The 16,394-nt window shown below is 39.9% G+C and overlaps 1 protein-coding gene across 2 annotated transcripts in view; it reads right to left on the bottom strand.

The window, feature by feature from the left end:
- Positions 1 to 16,394, bottom strand: part of AP3B1 (adaptor related protein complex 3 subunit beta 1) — a 1,155,804-nt gene that overhangs the window by 907,236 nt on the left and 232,174 nt on the right. The window lies entirely within an intron of this gene.

Genomic DNA, 16,394 nt, shown 5'->3' with positions numbered 1-16,394 from the left:
CCTATGACCCAGACCGGTAGAGATATTAACTCTTCTCCGCAGCCACTCGATCAGGAATCAGAAATGGAAAACAAGACGTGACTACTCCCAGTCACATGGTGCCTCATGCAGGACCGCTCCTGCAAAGGAAAAGTGTGCCAGCTTAATAAAACTCCACAGCTCTATAACCTGTATGTTCCATATCAGCCTATGAGCCCAAAGTGTCCTATGAGACCCTGTCTTCTATCGTTAACATGTGTGTAAAAAATTAAACAGCCTTACCGGAATCTATGCCCTGGAACAGCGACACGGTCCTTCAAGTTTGACAGATTGTAGCAGCGCATCTGACATGGACTTGATTGAAGAAAGCAGGCAGCGAAACTCGTCAACGCTGATTGCTTAAGGAGCTGTTAATATGAGTTTGGATGGTTTCGCAGAAAGACTCTCCCTGCATCTCCAGACTAACTTTCATCAATGCTCTCACTAAGAGGCTGACAAGACTACTTAAAACACCAGTCCCATCTCGAAGGGCAGATACTCTTCCTAAGGAACTACTCCAAAATCTTCCGAAACTTCTCTGCCAACCTCCTGTGACGAAAGACAAAGAATGACTGGGGGATGAGGGAAGTGGGGGAGGTATTTAATCCTTTGGCTGGGGTGTCCTCCTGGTGGGCAGGTTCAGTATTTCCACAAGTAATGAACGCAGCGGTGGACTCTCCCTGTATTTAGAAGGAAACCCCCCTGATTTGAACAGCAGGACCTTGTAATAAATCTTTCTAGTAACCAGATTTGATTCCTTAGCCTGCCTAAGGAGCGAAGGACTAACTGCAGAACTACCCTACAAGGAAGAACTAGGAGGTATGATTTAGGTTACGCTTACCAGCAGAAGGGATAGCAGCATCAGCTTCAGTAAATTGTTGCGCTTTAAATTGAAGAGCAAATTCAGTCACTCCATGAGTGACACAAACATCAGCGGATGATCCGCTTTAGGCACTGGACCTGGATCTTGAAAACATTTATGTAGAACTGATGCCAGACAGGAGCCACAGAGCTGAGCTAGGGACTGTAGACAATTTACACAGCAAATATATGTTAGGAGGAAAATATTATTTGAGGGATCCCCCTCATGATAATTCTTCCTGATGACTTCAAACCTAGATTGATCCATCTTTAAAGTAGCAGATAGAAGCAACCCTATCTTCTAGTTTGGAAGACTGATTGCCTTGCTTAAGTAAAATGTGCACCTTAAAGTCAATAACTCACCCACTGTATATGGTGAGAAACTGCGCAATAAAATAATGTTCTCAAAAATTAAATAAACAATAGTACCAGTACTGTGTACAATCTATTATAACAAACCTGACTCTGGTGTAAGAGTCTTACCCCCTTCTAATACCGGGTTCCGGTGAAGGAATTAAAAAGTCACCACAATCACCAGCCACCATATGTACTGCCCTCAGAAGGAAACCAAAGACAAAAGCGCACCAGAGAGACTTCCTAACATGACAGAACTCCCTGCTAGTGCTAAAATGTGCAGTGAGATGTCGGTCCTCAGCACACCTAGCTCTTCAGTACGCAATGGAGCGCTGAGACCGCTGCCGATTAACTCCCGGGGGGAAAAGGAGATGACTGTTTTCCGACTTTTTACTTTAGCCGGAACACAGAGCGTAAGATACCCCACCATCTGCCCAACCTGGGACATGAGTACAGAGGCCCATAGAAACAAAATAAAGTTCTAGACCATCTACCCCCCCCCCCATAACGCTCCAAAGCATGGAGCCCCAGCCGTATAACAGCAAACTGCCTGATACACAAAGGGAGGAAACGGACTGCCTCATAGCAACATAACCTCCCAGCACTAAGTGCTCTATTAGGGAGGAGTTAGGGCCCAAATGGCAGGTACTTACCCTCAACTCAGGGTCAGCTCACCTTCGCTGTTCTTCCATGCCTGTCCTGACCTGCAACCAACAGAGGAGGACAGATGTGAGGTGGATTGCAATCTCTGACCAGACAGGGAGAGACAAAGGTACTACCCTGGGACACCCCTGATTAGGAGAAGAGAACCCTGCAAAAAAGCACCCAGCTAAATCCCTTCTCTTTCCAGGAACTATCCTATGAAGGTGTAAAACTGAAAATCTTCAAGTAAATCAGCATCAGCTCAATCCATGCCTACTCCTTGATGAGGCAAAGAAATACTGGGAGGGAAGGGGAAGTGGGAGGGATAGATACATCTCTGGTGTAGGGTGTTCTTTGCCTCCTCCTGGTGGCCAGATGAAGTAATTTCCAAAAGTAAGGACTAGAAAGAATGTTTGCTTGAGAAACTTTTTTTTTTTTTTTTTTTTTTTTTTTTTTTTTTTTTTTTACAGAAAACCATGTTCCTTATAATTTTGAAGAGATTTTGAATTTTCACAGTCTACTAGCCTGAACACGTTTGCAATGCTTCATATGAAATTAATAGTTTAATACAAATCCGACTTTTAATCTACTCTCCAGCGTGTCATACCCAACACTGTTATTATAACAGACGTTTTACCGCTATGATTACCTGCAGACTGCCTCCTTTTTTAAGTTCTTTTGGCAGACTTGCATTTTAGCCAATCAATGCTGACTTCTATGTAACTCCATGGGAGTGACCACAAAGTTAACTGTATGGCACACATGAACTAATGCTGTCTAGCTGTAAAAAACTGACAAAATTCACCGAGATAAGAGGTGGCCTTCAAGGGCTTAGAATTTAGCATATGAGCCTACCTAGGTTTAGCTTTCAACAAAGAGAACAAAGGGAACAAAGCAAATTTGATAATTGATAATTTGAAAGTTATTTAAAATTGCATGCCCTATCTGAATCATGATAATTTTGGCTAGACTGTCCCTTTAAAAGGGGAAAACTGTGGGGCGGAGCCAACTGCCAAGCTATCCAGACGCATCTTACAAGAGCTCTGGCTCTTAATTCAATTATAAGGGGATTATTAATAAGTAGAAATACACTCTAAACCCCCTAACAAAGACACTTTTAAGTACATTTCATAAATCAGGACATAAATCCAGAATTTGCAGCCAGAGGGAGGAATTAAACTTCAAACTACGCACGCCAAAGCTACCACGAGGACAAAGAGTTCGGCCGCAATCTCTACAATAGTTAGTATTTGCCTGACGGCTTAACTTTCTATACCCCCATTAACTCCATAAAGTGTCCGCACATATAAACATGGCACAGGCACCAATTGAGGACCTTCCCAATATGATGCAGTCCCTGCTAGAACACTTTGCGTGGCGGATGGAGGAGAACTTTAAAAATCTCTCGGCAACCCTGAAGTCAGCTCTTCATGATCCGACTGACTTACAAATGCCGCCTGGTGAAAACCTACTAGAGCCTGTGTGGACCGCTGAGGCAATCATTACCCCACACACCCTAAGAATTACCCACAGGGACTGTAACCTGCACAGATCCCAACAGCAAGAGGTGCAACCCGCAGATCATGTAAGGCCACGGGGACTCCTAAGCTTGCAGCTTCAATCCAAACGGCGCGCAACCACCTCTAGTGATGGAGTAAATATCCTATCCCCAGCTAAGCAATTTAATACTCCAACCATGGTCTCTACATCTGACCCGGCCAGAAGACCTATCACCCTGCACAGGGAACTGACGCTTCCTGAAACGCAGACATTAACGAAGATGGCCGGCACATACAAAATAACCCTTCCAATTGCTTCCACACAAGCTTTCCCTTTTATGCAGCTGAGCGGCTGGGGTCACGATTATGCTTCGTTTGCATACCCGAGTCTGTGGCAGAGAATTCCTAGATGGCTGAGGAGCCCCTTTGACCCGGGTGGCTGAACTCTACATCACCATATTCTTGCTCTCTCCGCTTATCCACAGGCTGCATTCCGGAGACTCTAGGGCAGGGGTTTAAGGACTCTTGCACATCCTGGCAGGAACTTTGTAAGGACTAAGTCAAGAATGATTGCAGAGACTCATAATTTGATATAATATACTTGTTGGTCATTACTACTTTTCCCCATTGTTTTTTCATAGCACCATAGGCTAATTTTATGGTATGTTTCTCATCTGTATATTATGATGTAGCTTACTGTCTTACACTAGTACGCCCTCTGTCATAGAGCCTTATTGAGGTCCCAGCTTTGTTTGTTATATTACACGAGGCGTCTCAGTTTGGCATGTATATAATAATCTCACTTGGCAGACCGGTAACTAGCTTATACACACATTTCTAAATGACTGAAAAGCAGCCATGTTTACACTCTAGCAATATGTTTTAGCTCCAGTATAAGAATCTCCCTTATATAATTTATTTATATATGTTTATACAGACTATGCATACCTCAAGATTTTTTGGTTTGGGTTGGTCTGTATCTTATATGTACCTACACATTTTAGTAATATGCTGAAATTTTCCTGATATGGCTCAGTTTAATTTTGAGTAGGCTAGAAAGTACTATTCCCTCCCTCTGACCCCCAGGGACTTGAGGATACCTGTATGTTGCGGGCTGGCCCTTACATTTGAGTTTGTTACTAGTACCTCATCTTATCTGTTTTATAGGTACATATGGTGTATCCCTAATTAGAATCTCAGACATCTTAGCTGGTGTTTAGACAGGCTGATTTTTGTTCCTTAGTTTTTTTTTGTTTGTTTTTGTTAAAAAGGGAAAGAAAAAAAGAAAAAAAAAAGTTTTAGGTATTGGGACTGAATGTTTATATGTTTATTACCATTATTTGTAACAATTGTATACCTTATTGTTCTAGAAATTGATGCTTAGGTAAGATCATATTTATATTATGCTTATTTACAAATACTTGATCCCAAATGCCCATGTGTCCACAAAACAGCTAAAGTTTTCCAAGCTTATCTTAAATTTAAATTTCCCCTGATCGGTACTAATAGAGGCGGCGCACCTTCCCACAAATATAGTATAGCTTAGAGAATACCTTCCTAGCATAGCACATTCTGAGATAGTCCCAACACTAGAGTATTGCAATTGCGGTACAATTACTGCATAGCTATGTGCAGATACATATCGCCATGTTAGTTTAGGGATAGTTACATAGGGTCATAATGTTCAAAATTTTCATATTTCTCTTTTATCCCATATCAGGTTATCAGAATAATTTGCCCTTTTCAAATATATTAGCGAATTCTATGTATCATTATACTGCAGCATTGTAGGCAGTGATTCACGTATTCCCTAGGGTATCATAGAGCCCTATTTACTCGTAGTCAGCTTACAGTAACGACCCAACTATGAGAATTTGAATTTATACACAAAGTAGCACTAATGTCTACAATATCTAGCTAGATTTATGTAACCTGTTCAAGTTTTTATCCCCTTCGGACAAGGGACATTCCTACAGACAGTTAGTTTAAGTTTAATAATTTATATCACTTTGGTTTCCTGTAGCAGTTAAAATATTTGGTTTTGCGAGATGATAGTGTACATAACTACACCTTACATCACCCTCTAGATGTCTAGCTCTCATGATGCATGCCTATAACATCGCGCGAGTATATCTGAGTCTTGCACTATTTCCTTATGATAATTAACTATCATCACACATAGGAACTACATTACACTACGCCAGCATGTCTATGTGGCGTATTACCTACTCTAGATGTCTCGCTCTCAGGGCGCATGTATATTACACTTTCCTGGAATGTTAGCGTCTGGCACATTCTCCTTTAGTTAATTAGCTCCTCTGACACAGGTACATTACATTACGCTAGTTTGTCTTTGTTTTATTCTACTACTTTTAGATACTCTGCTCTCACAGTACATATATTCCACATAATGCTAGTAGATATGTGTTTTATATTATCTCCTCCAGATTTTTGGCTTGCATGACACAGGACTATAACATTGCGTGGGTATATTTCTATCACTCCCTCTAGATATTTAGCTCCCAAAGTATATGTATATTACATTGCAGTGGTTCACATCGCACGCAAGATGCATCCCAGAGATCCCTACTTTAGTCATTGCTCCCAGCACATCTATAACATACATAGTCCTATAAATACACTCACCCCTCTCCCCTATTATAGTCGGCTCCGTCCTCCTTGCTTTCTCCTCCCCTCCCTTTCCCCTCCATAATTCGAGTGGCTCTTGCCCACTGCAACACCTCTTCTTTCCTGTTCTCTTTGACCCACTTATGGTCACCCTATATACTAACTCTCCACATCAAGTCAGGAATTCCCATTTCATTTAATTTCTAGATGTGGAGACCAGTCTCCAATTATAATACATAAAATGACGTTTCATCTTAGTTTGCCCAGATTTATATTTGACACCCCTCTGGATATAGCATAGTTTTCCACTGGTTAAGATTGACCTTTTAATATTACTTTGGTGTAGATTATCTCTGAGTCTTAAAACTCTTGACTTAATTTGATATCTAGAACAGCTATTCCCCTACTTGTCATAAAGAATATTATATGTGTCTTAATATTATGTGTTATACCTAAATGTTAATCTTATGGATGGGCAAATAACATATTCTGTATTTCATTGCTTGTTGAAACTTCAATAAAATTATATTTAAAAAAAAAAAAAAAAGGGGAAAACTGTATTAAATTCCATTGTCCAAAAAAACACTCTTAGATAGTAGTAGCTTATAATCTATTTAAGAAAATAAAAACACATTTGCTATAAATGTACTTAACAATAATGTCATGAAAGGAAGCAGCAACCTTCGCCTGCAATTTGTCTGTGTGCAGAGAGTTCCAACATGACCATTGCTAAACTTAATCATTTTGATATTTTCCGAGTGGCAGTCTTTTTACCATCTATATTCAACACAAGCTTGATGTTCAACAGTAACCACTTTGTAAGAAATTTCAGAGCTTATGTGTCTGCTGGTGTCTTTATATAAAAGCAGTTTTCAATGCCTTTTCCTTTCTTTTATCTAATGTATCTAACTTTATCACAGCTGTACTTTTTTCTGTGGAAAACACTATGCTTGAAAACAAAAGTGGATGAAATAAAGAAAAAATTTAAAAGCAGTCATTTTTCTCAACAATCTATCCACTCTGATGTCTCAACTCCCACTTCTTCCAAGTAAGAAAAGCAATCAACCTTAGTGAAGCAAACAATCAGAAGTCAATTACAAATAAGCTTCCTCTGTCAGATCTAATTCTCTGTGCAACGAGAAGACACATACGAATGGAACATCAGCTGGTACTGATCGAATCTTCCTCAGCAATAAGCAAATATGGATCACTGGAAACACAAAGTCATCAATAGAAAAAAAAAAAAAAAAGATAAACTACTTAGTTCATTAATAAACAGAACACCTAAACCCAATTACAGGAGTTTCTTGGTCAGAAAAAAAAAATGTAGAAAGGTCCAAGTCTTAATCCAAGAGTTTATGGACCCAGACAGAACTCTGGTAGTCTTCTGATATCTATCACCATAATACTAATACAGTATTAAAGAAAGTGGTTTAGGGAAATGAAGAAACTGTATTAATGAATAATGTATATGAGAAAAATAACTCATGTATAACCATAAAATATTGCAAAGCAATAAATAAAATCTAATGAAATAAACATTCCATACAGGGAACCATCCCTGTGGAAATCTACCAGATGTAACTATATGTTATTGTGGGTTTTTCTTCCATCTATGCACTGTTAGCCTTACATTTTACACTGAACCCAGTATAGTAGCAAACGGATCCCATTTAGCCCAAAGTCTAGCCGAGTAATGTCAATTATAATTATATAGACTTACTGCTCATGGTATTCTATGAAGTAAAAATGTATTAAAATAAATGAACCCTTAACCGATTAGTCTCACCATCGGCATTTCAGCACAAACTTCATATTTACTATTTGTCTCAATGTATTTCATCCATTCTCATTTATCTTAATGGGATAAAAGTCAAAATTAAACTTTCTTGATTTAAATACAGCATGAAAACTTAAGAGACTTTTAAAGTTACTTCTGTTCTCAAATTTACGTTTTTTCTCTTCTTATCCTTGTTAAGCAATGCACTACTGGGAACTATCTATTGATTAGTAGCCACCAATCTCTTGTCATTGCCTCACTAGTGTTCAGTCACGGTAATGCAATGCAGCTCTCAAGCTGAAGTTAATTATGTATTTAACACCTCTGCATTGGTTAAATACAGTTATATGCAAGAAACAGTGAAATAATAAAATGCTTAAACACAGAGCATTTTTTCCACACATTTATGCCCAAATAAAATTAATTGTTATGCAACATCCTTTTCCTTATTGGGGGAACAGGGGAATTTAAAAGTCTTGTCCCAATATGATTTAAAAAGAAGATACTTTATCCTTGTTTAATCTAATGTGGCTGAGATACTCAGATTGAACCAGCAAGTTAATACATACTTGATTGCCAGCTCTCTGCTAAACCTACATTTAAGCCAGGGGTCGACAAATCTGTTTAAAATTTAGGAGCCAGGGGGCGGAGCAAGCTCTGGATCTGAACGGTCGCATTTCAATACAGCTCCGGCTATATATATATATATATATATATATATATATATATATATATATATATATATATATATATATATATATATATATATATATATATATATACACACACACACACACACACACACATATTTTAGACCAGTTGTAGCGGCGCTATCTATGCCACTCCCACAAGACGAAGTGATCCGCCATTGCCGTCTCAGGCGCTGATTCCACTCGCTACTAAGGCGAGAGCCGTACTGAAATCTAAAGTCCCACACTTACGCTTTAGTACGAGAGTGAGGCCGTGAGTGAGGCCGTGTTTCTATCCAGCGGAAGGTAACCTTGCAATTCCGCTATGCCCCTTTGTGCGACCAAGTCTGGCTTGACAATATTACCTGGTCTGTGCGGGCGGTCGGGGTGGGCTAAGCTCCCTGGATGCAGAGAAACTACAGCGCTGCCTAGATTGAACTGTTTTGCTCTGGACTTTTGCTGGTTTGTTAAGCCTTCACTGCGGTACAGCTTGTTGCTCATATTTCTCTGGACATTTGCTGTACCAATATATTTTCCACTCTGTTGTTGGATGGTTCCAATTATATATGTTTATAGCTCCTTAGGAAACTTGTCTGCACTATGTTTTTGCTTGGTTATAGGGTCAGTTCAGGTTTAAAGTTATTTTAAGTTCTGTTTTGCTGGAGGGCAATATGAAGTTTGATCATATAATATACTGAGGAAAGTAAACACAATACCTTTAATTCCCTATAAGAATCTCTATTTCGATACTTTTTTAGATATGCTATGTGGCTTTCTAGTGAACTATTTAGAGAGTCAATATAAACCCCCACTTTTGCCACTAGATGGGGGTCATAGCCCAGCTATAGACTTGTTTCTTAGGGGGAATATATTACTATGGTTCTGGAGGGTAAATTGATTGTTGACTATATATCATATGGGGGAACTCATGCCCAACCGGTGAGCCTAAACTATACTATACTAAGTAGCGGACTCTAATACTCCCTTAGGACTACAGGTCCTGAGAGCAATGGGATTATATTTCCTTTCTAAAATATTTGTATGATAGCTCCCACTCGCACTATTGCCAAGTTGTACTAGAGCCACTGACCTATGTCTTTATGTAGCAAGCATATTTTTAGTCAGGTATGATGAAGCAGTGTGCTTTCGTTTACATTACATTCCCTCTAGTTTTCATTACCTTTTTACTAGTCTAATTGGACACTATATATAGTCTCACTTGTCAATAAAGTATAAGTGTTTACAACACATTATGGGATATTTGATATAACCGGAGTAAGTTCGGAGTAGAAGCAACAATTACTCTGCGTATAGGACTTATTGTATACCTTTATCATTGTTGTTTAACATAATTTGACAAGCATAGTGGATAACTAGCCCCAAGCTCGATATGCCTACACAATTTCATTGCTCATTTTATGGTGATACAGATCTTTTCATCAGATCAATTATGGTTGATAATAAATGCATAGACCTAAAGTGCCTCTCACGTATGATCAGACGTTTTGAACTTAACTATTCAAACATTATACAAAGTCGCTTCTGCAAGGTTTGTATTGTTCTTTGGTGTGGTAGAGCCCCACTAATTGAAAAACTCTCCTGTTGCTGGGTATAGGGCCTGTGCTTAGCAGGGTGAAATTAAGAGAGAAGCAAAGAGTTTTATTTTGCATAGTTAAGGATTCAACTGCACCCTCTATATAAAAATAGCACAGGCTTAATGTATTTAGTTCGACAGAGGCTGACGTATCCCATTTAGTTTTACCCTAAAAGCAGCAGTCTCAAAATGCACTGGGAGGTTACCCCTGATCACTTTCTATTTACTTTCAGTATTCAATTATAAACAATATTGGAGGCCTGCGGTACTCCTTTTGTTAATAGATATTGTAAAGAGACACCACTATCCCTTTTTATTTTGTTAAATGGCTGGTCTCCTGCCCGCCCCCTTTCCATATGTTACACTCTGGCATATGTGAGTATGTCCAGAGTGTTCTGTGCGGTTTCTCTTATAATATACCGCATTTACAAATACATTTCAATACATACACTGTATTTTACTTTTGCTTTTTTTATGAAACTTTCTGTGATGATTCGGATATGACTTTATATATTTAACAATATGTCAGTAGCGATTTTTGCCTCTTGTGTTCCCAAATCTCTTGAAATATCTTATGTATGGTGTATATCGTATTTTATGGATAGAGATGATGTCACTTTTCCTTAGATCTATCCATTCTTCACTTCCTTTATGCTGATTGGCACAGTGTATAACTATGAGTCTTACAATACAAACAAAAAATGGAAAATGTGAGGATAATTTCCAGTAGATAGTTATAAATTATTATTCTTGCTATGTAACAGTCTGAACCCCTTTTTGTTGATGTAGCATATATCAATTTGTTATTGCATTTTCCTGTCATTAAGCTGTTATGATGCAATTTACTCAAAATTTATTTAAACAAAAAAAAACAATTTAGGAGCCAGGCACACTTTTAGGAGCCACACAGTGGTATTTGTATATCATATATGGAGAATAACCCAAAAAGTTAGGAGCCAGGGGTAAAATTCTAGGAGCCAGTGGCTCCCAGGCTCCTGTGGTTTGTTGAGCCCTGATTTAAGCCACTTATTCGATTTGCTTTATGATTTTTAACATGCTGCTAATTACAAAATGGCAACCACTAGGCAATATAATCTAAAAACATAATTTATGCTTACCTGATAAATTTATTTCTCTTGTAGTGTGTTCAGTCCACGGGTCATCCATTACTTATGGGATATATTCTCCTTCCCAACAGGAAGTTGCAAGAGGATCACCCAAGCAGAGCTGCTATATAGCTCCTCCCCTCACATGTCATATCCAGTCATTCGACCGAAACAAGACGAGAAAGGAGAAACTATAAGGTGCAGTGGTGACTGGAGTTATAATTTTAAAATTTAGAACCTGCCTTAAAAAGACAGGGCGGGCCGTGGACTGAACACACTACAAGAGAAATAAATTTATCAGGTAAGCATAAATTATGTTTTCCCTTGTTAAGTGTGTTCAGTCCACGGGTCATCCATTACTTATGGGATACCAATACCAAAGCTAAGTACACGGATGATGGGAGGGGCAAGGCAGGAACATTAAACAGAAGGAACCACTGCCTGTAGAACCTTTCTCCCAAAACCAGCCTCCGAAGAAGCGAAAGTGTCAAATTTGGAAAAAGTATGAAGTGAAGACCAAGTTGCAGCCTTGCAAATCTGTTCAACAGAGGCCTCATTCTTAAAGGCCCAGGTGGAAGCCACAGCTCTGGTGGAATGAGCTGTAATTCTTTCAGGAGGCTGCTGTCCAGCAGTCTCATAAGCTAAACGTAGTATGCTACGAAGCCAAAAAGAGAGAGAGGTAGCCGAAGCCTTTTGACCTCTCCTCTGTCCAGAGTAAACGACAAACAGAGAAGAAGTTTGTCTAAAATCTTTAGTTGCCTGTAAGTAGAACTTCAGAGCACGGACCACGTCTAGATTATGCAAAAGATGTTCCTTCTTTGAAGAAGGATTTGGACATAATGATGGAACAACAATCTCTTGATTGATATTCCTGTTAGAAACAACCTTAGGTAAAAACCCAGGTTTAGTACGCAGAACTACCTTGTCTGAATGAAAGATCAGATAAGGAGAATCACAATGTAAGGCAGATAACTCAGAGACTCTCCGAGCCGAGGAAATAGCCATCAGAAAAAGAACTTTCCATGATAGAAGTTTGATATCAATAGAATGAAGGGGTTCAAACGGAACCCCTTGAAGAACTTTAAGAACCAAGTTTAAGCTCCATGGAGGAGCAACAGGTTTAAACACAGGCTTAATTCTAACTAAAGCCTGACAAAATGCCTGAACGTCTGGAACTTCTGCCAGACGCTTGTGTAAAAGAATAGACAGAGCAGAAATCTGTCCCTTTAAAGAACTAGCTGATAATCCTTTGTCCAAACCCTCTTGGAGGAAGGACAATATCCTAGGAATCCTAACCCTACTCCATGAGTAATTCTTGGATTCACACCAATGAAGATATTTACGCCATATCTTGTGGTAGACAGGCTTTCGTGCCTGTATTAAGGTATCAATGACTGACTCAGAGAAGCCACCCTTTGATAGAATCAAGCGTTCAATCTCCATGCAGTCAGTCTCAGAGAAATTAGATTCGGATGATTGAAAGGACCTTGTATGAGAAGGTCTTGTCTCAGAGGCAGAGTCCATGGTGGAAAGGATGACATGTCCACTAGGTCTGCATTGCTGACTGCTTGCTGATAAGGTTGTGGTGTCTGGAGTCTACCAGATTTTTTGAAGTACCTAGTAGATTACCCGCGCGTGAAATACGCTAAGAGCGGAGGTTGCTTCAAAATATCAGCTCAGCTGATTACCCTTTTGCTATAGCTGCATACAACCAACGGAGGCGAAAATCTGTAAAGACGCTGACTGGAGAGGTAACGGTTTCGTAGAAAGAAAGATTCCGGCATTACCCCAGCTGCCTGTCAAGTGTGGTCATCTGATATACAGCCGTTCAAGATTGTCATCGAACTTGGCGAGGAAAAGATTCCGGTATTACCCCAAGCTGCCTGTCACAAGCGATCATCTGGCATACAGCCGCTTAAGAGTGTCATCGCGCTTGGCGAGGAAAAGTTCCGGTAAAAAGTATAAGTAATTTTTGCCAAGTAAAATGTCATACAGCAGGCTGTTAAGGTGAGAAGTGTATACAAATACTAATAATCAGTGACTATCGAACAAGGCTTACAGAGTCAATATTTATTTATCTGTAGTGATCCAAATATACCTTTCTTCATAAACAAAGTCCCACCTACTGCACATTCTGCATATATTGAAGCAGTATTTTGGCCTACACATAACATTCTGCATATATTGAAGCAGTATTTTGGCCTACACATAAGATTATGGGAAACAATTGCTATATGTGTTAACACTTGAAGAGTTGATACAAACATAAGGAGTAACTACTATATTGACATTTTCTAATCAGCAACATTTGTTTTTCCAACCTTGATACACACTGGATCCCACAGCAACAAAGAGGAACATCTGAAGTTTCCTTAGATTGGACATTCTCTTAGCCAGCAATATTGTTTTTTAAATTTTTGTTTTTTGTTTTTTGATATTTTTTCATTTTTTACATTTTTAACTTTTAGGGTGGTATTCCATATAGTACTTTTCTTTTGATTTATTTTATTTGTAATATTTATCTGCTGCAGGGAGACGTCCCGCATATTGTGCAATTTATTTTTGATAGTAAATCTTTTTAAATTACTTGGTGTATTGTTTTCTTTACTATGGATGCCTAATTAATGCTGATTAAGTGTGTTGGTTTCTCTTAGCTTTTAGCGCCCTCTCATTTACGTTTTTTTGTTAAGTTCACTAGGTCTGCATACCAGGTCCTGCGTGGCCACGCAGGCGCTATCAGAATCACTGATGCCCTCTCCTGTCTGATTTTGGCAATCAGTCGAGGGAGCAGAGGAAACGGTGGAAACACATAAGCCAGGTTGAAGAACCAAGGAGCTGCTAGAGCATCTATCAGCGTCGCTTCTGGGTCCCTGGACCTGGATCCGTAACAAGGAAGCTTGGCGTTCTGGCGAGACGCCATGAGATCCAGTTCTGGTTTGCCCCAATGATGAACCAATTGAGCAAACACCTCCGGATGGAGTTCCCACTCCCCCGGATGAAAAGTCTGACGACTTAGAAAATCCGCCTCCCAGTTCTCTACACCTGGGATATGGATTGCTGATAGGTGGCAAGAGTGAGACTCTGCCCAGCGAATTATCTTGGAGACTTCTAACATCGCTAGGGAACTCCTGGTTCCCCCTTGATGGTTGATGTAAGCCACAGTCGTGATGTTGTCCGACTGAAATCTGATGAACCTCAGGGTTGCTGAGGCCAAGCTAGAAGAGCATTGAATATTGCTCTTAACTCCAGAATATTTATTGGGAGGTGTTTCTCCTCCTGAGTCCACGATCCCTGAGCCTTCAGGGAGTTCCAGACTGCACCCCAACCTAGAAGGCTGGCATCTGTTACAATCGTCCAATCTTGTCTGCGAAAGGTCATACCCTTGGACAGATGGACCCGAGATAACCACCAGAGAAGAGACTCTCTGGTTTCCTGATCCAGATTTAGTAGAGGGGACAAATCTGTGTAATCCCCATTCCACTGACTGAGCATGCATAATTGCAGCGGTCTGAGATGCAGGCGCGCAAATGGCACTATGTCCATTGCCGCTACCATTAAGCCGATTACCTCCATGCACTGAGCCACCGCAGGGCGCGGAGTGGAGTGAAGAACACGGCAAGCATTTAGAAGTTTTGATAACCTGGACTCCGTCAGGTAAATTTTCATTTCTACAGAATCTGTAAGAGTCCCTAGGAAGGAAACCCTTGCGAGAGGAGATAGAGAACTCTTTTCTTCATTCACTTTCCACCCATGTGACCTCAGAAATGCCAGAACTATCTCTGTTTGAGACTTGGCAATTTGAAAGCTTGACGCCTGTATCAGGATGTCGTCTAGATAAGGAGCTACCGCTATGCCTCGCGGTCTTAGAACCGCCAGAAGAGAGCCCAGAACCTTTGTAAAAATTCTTGGGGCTGTAGCCAACCCGAAGGGAAGAGCTACAAATTGGTAATGCCCGTCTAGAAAGGCAAATCTCAGGAACCGATGATGATTCTTGTGAATCGGAATGTGAAGGTAGGCATCCTTTAAGTCCACTGAAATTTTTACAGTGTATGTAACAAGTTAGCAGAGCATTGCACCCACTTGCAAATGGATGATTAACCCCTTAATACCAAAAACGTAATAATAAATGAAAAAAAACGTTTTTAAAACTAGTCACAACAACTGCCACAGGTCTACTGTGGTTGTTACCCTCCTCAAACACGACTTTTGAAGCCTTTTGAGCCCTTCAGAGATGTCCTGTATCATGCAGAGGGAAGCTGAGTGTCTCTGTCTGTAATTTTAGCAGTGCAGAAAAACGCTAAAATAGGCCCCTCCCACTCTTATTACAACAGTGGCAAGCCTCAGGAAACTGTTTCTAGGCAAAAATCAAGCCAGCCATGTGGAAAAAAACTAGGCTCCAATAAGTTTTATCACCAAGCATATATAAAAACGATTAAACATGCCAGCAAACATTTTATATTGCACTTTTATAAGAGTATGTATCTCTGATAATAAGCCTGATACCAGTCGCTATTAAATCACTGTATTTAGGCTTAACTTACATTAATCCGGTATCAGCAGCATTTTTCTAGCAAATTCCATCCCTAGAAATATGTTAACTGCACATACCTTATTGCAGGATAACCTGCACGCCATTCCCCCTCTGAAGTTACCTCACTCCTCAGAATATGTGAGAACGGCAGTGGATCTTAGTTACTTCTGCTAAGATCATAGAAACCGCAGGCAGATTCTTCTTCTAATGCTGCCTGAGATAAAATAGTACACTCCGATACCATTTATAAATAACAAACTTTTGATTGAAGTTAAAAAACTAACTATAATACACCACTCTCCTCTTACTACCTCCATCTTTGTTGAGAGTTGCAAGAGAATGACTGGATATGGCAGTGAGGGGAGGAGCTATATAGCAGCTCTGCTGTGGGTGATCCTCTTGCAACTTCCTGTTGGGAAGGAGAATATCCCATAAGAAATGGATGATCCGTGGACTGGATACACTTAACAAGAGAAAATGTCTTATTTTCTGGAGCACCTTTTTGTTGAACTATTGCTTGCATATAACCGTGTAGTACGCCTGCAAAAGGTTTTAACACAGAGTTAAAGTCAGCTCCAAAGCAGCACTAATGTTCCATTGCTCAACACAGTCAGTGATCCAATGACGTATGTGATTAACCACCAACCGCCAGCCATGTTCAGATACTGAGCAGAAATGCATCGCTGCTCCAG

Source organism: Bombina bombina, chromosome 2 (genome assembly GCF_027579735.1).
Source record: "Bombina bombina isolate aBomBom1 chromosome 2, aBomBom1.pri, whole genome shotgun sequence".
Classification (NCBI taxonomy): Eukaryota; Metazoa; Chordata; class Amphibia; order Anura; family Bombinatoridae; genus Bombina; species Bombina bombina.
This window is presented reverse-complemented; position numbering and strand designations above follow the sequence as displayed.